Here is a 4,800-nt window from a genome sequence, read left to right as displayed (position 1 = left end):
TGTCTGCTGGGAGCTCTGTGAATGCATTTCTTCAATGGATCTTTGCCCGTCCGCTTCTCCTCTGTCCATTCTTTATGACCATAGAAACGAGGAACTCATTCTGGTGTTGCAGGTTTTGGTGGGGTACGATGATTGTGCCTAAAGAATGGGACAAAAGGACTTTCACAGATCTAATTAGAGCTGTTCGTGAGTTGGCTTTCAATGAATGAAAAGGGTAGGCCTGACCTAATCGCCTCAGCTCTTTAAGTCTGGGTCAGAGATTGAAGATAGAGAAAAGCAATAAAAATTTTAAAACACAAGGAATTTGGGTCTAGGGGAAATTCTCCATTGCTGGTTTCAGAGCGGGAAGGGTTGGACAGTGTCTCTGGAGTTGAGATGGCTGCCAGCAAGAAGTCAGACCATAGCCCTACAGCCCCAAGAAACTAAATTCAGCTAACAACACATGAACTTGAAAGAAAGCAGTGAGCTCAGCCAGCAACCTGGTGTTGGCCCTGGATAAGGATATGCCGAGCCCATCCATTACCCTATAGAAGTTAAGTCAGACAATTTGTGTTCTATTTAATTATTGTTATTGTTGTTGCTATTATTACTATTACTATTACTTTGAATTCAGGGCCACCTGAATTGCTTGGCTTGCTTGTTTAGCCTGATTACTTGGCTGGAACTTTTACATTTGAGCCATACCTCAAGCTCAACTTTTTTTTGTGTGTGTGCCATTTCTGAGGCTTGAACTCAGGGCCTGGGCATTGTCCCTGAGCTTCTTTTGCTCAAGGCTAGCACTCTACCACTTGAGCCACAATGCCACTTCTGTTTTTTTCGGTTTTTGTGGTACTGAAGAATCAAACCCAGAGATTCATGCATGCTAGTTAAGCACTCTACCACTAAGCCACATTCCTGTCCAAGCCGAGACTTTTTTCTTTGTATTTATTTGCCAATACTGAATCTTGAATTTGGGGCCTTAAGCTCTTCATTGGCCTTTTTGCTCAAAGCTGGCACTTTATCACTTGAGCCACAACTACTTTGGGCTTTGTGCTGATTCATTAGCGATAAGAATCTCACAGATGTTCTACTTGAGCTAGCTTTGAAGTACAAGCCACCGATCTCAGCCTTCTGAATAGCTAGAAGAATAGGTGTGAGCTACCTACCAGTCCCTGGCTTCCAACTGTATTTTTAAACTTAAAAAATCATGTTGATAGTTCAGTTACAGCTGTTCAGGGCTCTAATTGCAATCCCTGATTGCCATAAATACTTTTTCTTTGGGTTCAAGTTATCATGCACTCCTCTGGCAGTTCTGTGTGTGTGTGTGTGTGTGTGTGTGTGTGTGTGTATGTGTGTGTGTGTGTGTGTGTGTGTGTGTGTGTGTGTGGTGTGTGTGCCAGTCCTGGCATGCTGATTTGACAATACACATAGAAAGGAAGGAAGAAAAAAACCCACCTTTGAGTCCATGCAACAGGCAGCAAGTCAACATAGAAGCACACTAAAAATGTGCTAGAAAATGACCATTAGCTTTCAGGTGAGGTGTGAAAGAAATGATAAGACATACATGAATTTGATGTTGGAGGAGAGCAATGGGAGGAGAGCAATGACTAAGAAGAATTGGACACTTTGTTGGAGGTGATAAATGACAACCCCCTTGTACGATCTTTCGAATTTCAGGAAATAAAATAATAAATCCTAGTGTAGGGTCTGGGGGTGGGGATTTGATGTTTATACCTGGGTATCATACCTCAGAAATTTCATGTTGTGTATGCAGATATCCCCAAACCCCAAAGAAATCTGAAACTCAAGATACTTATCATCCCATCATCATTTTGGATTATGGATTTTCAACCTGAAATGTGTCCTGAAGAGGCTGAATAAGCTTGTATAAGGCTGTCAGAGTACACAGACTTCCATCAGCTGGCTTGATGGAACTCAGGACGTGTAGTCTTCTGTTCTCTTGCTCATTGGCTTTGTGTGTGAAGCCAATTCTCTCTAAATACTGCTTTCTCCATGCACCAAAAGGGAATAGCTGTCAGGCACTGGTGATGCACATCTGTAATCCCAGCTACTCTGGAGACTGAGATCTGAGGATCACCGTTCAAGGCTAGCCCAGGCAGATAAATGAACAAGCAAGACAAAAAGGAAATTAAAAAAAAAAACAACAGAAACAAAGAAGAAAAGAAAAAAGCCCTCTTGTTTCCACTTCCTGGAGTTCATTTCAATAAACATTATTTTATCAGGTCGGATGCACATAGCTATTGCACCTAGATGATCCTTTCCTAAGAGTATCCTCCTTCGGTCTCACTGTCTGAAGGCAAACAGAGGCTGCATGGTTTCCCTCATTTGTGGCAAGTAGAATGTGCCTATAAATCTACAGGTACACACACAGGATGGTAAAAGAAAAAAGAAAATACATCATTGAATTTTGTTGCAAAGATCTCATTGCAGACGGCTGCTGAGAATGATGATGATGGTGACATTTATAAACATCATGTGCCACTGGATGGGCTTATGTTAACTAGACATGAAGACCCTGGGCCAATTTCTTTTTCAGGCTTCAGTTTTTTTTCCCATGAAGACCCTGGGCCAATTTCTTTTTCAGGCTTCAGTTTTTTTTCCCATCTGACCTGTGAATGTATTGGTCTAGCTCAGTGTTTCTCAAACTGGGGGTCCTGGGCCAGCACTTGTAACATGAATTCTCTCTATATATGCATGTTCTCAGGCCTTCAGACCCACTGGGAAAAAAATACTAGGGATGAAGTCTAGCCTGTGGTGTTTTTGTTTTTGTGCCTGGTCAAGGGCTTGAACTCAGGGCCTGGATCTATCCCTGTGAGCCCTCTCTCTTTCTCTCTTTCTCTTTTCCCTCAAGGCTAATACTCTACCACTCGAACCCTCTTCTGGCTTTTTCCCCCCCTGGTTAATTGGAGATAAGAATCTCACAAACTTTCCTGGCCTCAAACCAGGATCCTCAGATCTCAGCCTCCTGGAGTAGCTAGGATTTTTTACAGGTGTGAGCCACCTGTGTCCGGCCCAATCTGTGTTTTAACAAGCCTTCTAAGTGAATCGAATGTACCCTAACACTCTAGGACCCCAGAACTAGATGTTCCCTAAGGTTTTCCAGCTTGCATGCTTGTGTGGGCTGCTCACTTGGCTAAACTTGGTCTCAAGAGAGACTATACAGGACAAGGACAGGAAGTGAGGGGAAGACACTTTCTCGGTTGCCTCTCATTCCTTCCAAGTTGTAGTGTCTCCTCCTTAGCCCTGTTTTCATTGTCCTCTAGTGACCTGAGCTTATTATGATGGCAGGAGGGGGGAATTTTCCAGGCCTGTTTCAAAGGTCCTGGAGAAGAGTTTTAATTGCCAGACTTCACACTGAGGGTGTGAACATTTATTAAAGTCAGTCCCTCTGATTGCCTTTTAACAAGGCAGCAACTGTGCAGAAGAGATAACACGGAAGCCAGCACTCTGAGGCAGCTTAAAGTAATCAGAGCCAGGGAGGATAGGAAGACAGCCTGGGGTGTCCAGATGGTGACTCTCCGGCTCCCTGTGTTTGGGAAGCTCGGCTGGCCAGCAGAGGGACAGGCCACTTGGGATCCACTGAGATTTCACTTATGGTTGGCAAAGGCATGTGGGAGAGATAACAGCATCAGGAACATGGGGTAGAAGGAAGGGAGGCCCATTCTGATTCTGGGATCCTGTCTCTTTTGTAAGGTCGATTAGACTCTTACCACGTTCACAATTTGGGGAGATGGGAAAGACAGATACTGTAGTATGGAGTCATAGAGAGGACAAAATGCATACCAGACTCTAGACTCTCACTGGATTTTCTCTTTTCCTTTTTTGGTTGGCTGTAGGGCTTGAACTCAGGGCCTGAGTGCTGTTCCTGAGCTTTTTCACTCAATGGTAGCACTCTATCACTTTGAGCTATGGCACCACTTCTGGTTTTCTGATGGTTCATTGAGGAGAAGAGTCTCATGGACTTTCCTTCCTGGGCTGGCTTTGAAACGCAATCTTTAGATCTCAATCACCTGAGTAGCTGGGATTACAGCCACTGACACCTGGCTTTTATTATGTTGATAACTTTTATTTTTATATGATCAGAGGCACATAGGCATAAAACCTTTGTGTTCCTAAGAGCATTCTCCTTTAGTTTCACTCTATGTGAATGCCTAGAGCAATGGTTTTCAAAGTGCATTCTGAAAACAGACCAGACACCCTAAATGAGACACCACTTACCTGAAGGGGCTCCCATTTCTCTACTTCAGAGGGGAAAATTCCTTTCCTTCCCCCCCCCCCAGGAATAGATGGCGTAAGTCATGCAGACGTGCAAAGACATTCCCGTTGAGCAGAAACCAAGATGCTAGTGGAAGCCATCTCAATCTGTTGACTCAAGGGCTCTTGTAGGCTTATCTCCTCCCTGCCCACTCTTCTCTGGATTTTCCTGGGCTCTGCACTGTCCCTTCTCCCACACACAATATCCCACCTGCCATCTCATGAAGTAGATTCTTCTCATCAGAGGACCTAGCAGGGATTGCTTTCCCTCTTTTCCTGCAGTGGTTTCCTGTGGTTTGCACCCTCAGTGGAGTAGTGTTTTTGGGCATTGTCCTTAGAAGGACGTTGAGTCCTTCATGGGGAGCCTGGGTAGTTGCCATGAGAACTTTTACAAAATTTAAATCAATTGATGATTGTTCTCTCGCTTCTCACCTTATCACGTGACTTCCTGTGGGTTGCAAGTGCTTGGACCATCATGGCATCCAGCACCACCACTTCTCCAGAAGTCCTTGGACTTCCAGAATTGGGGGTGGGAGGTGAAGTAAA

The sequence above is a fragment of the Dipodomys spectabilis genome, unplaced genomic scaffold (genome assembly GCF_019054845.1).
Source record: "Dipodomys spectabilis isolate Male_0828 unplaced genomic scaffold, ASM1905484v1 ptg000155l, whole genome shotgun sequence".
Lineage (NCBI taxonomy): Eukaryota > Metazoa > Chordata > Mammalia > Rodentia > Heteromyidae > Dipodomys > Dipodomys spectabilis.
Note: the sequence above shows the minus strand (reverse complement) of the source record.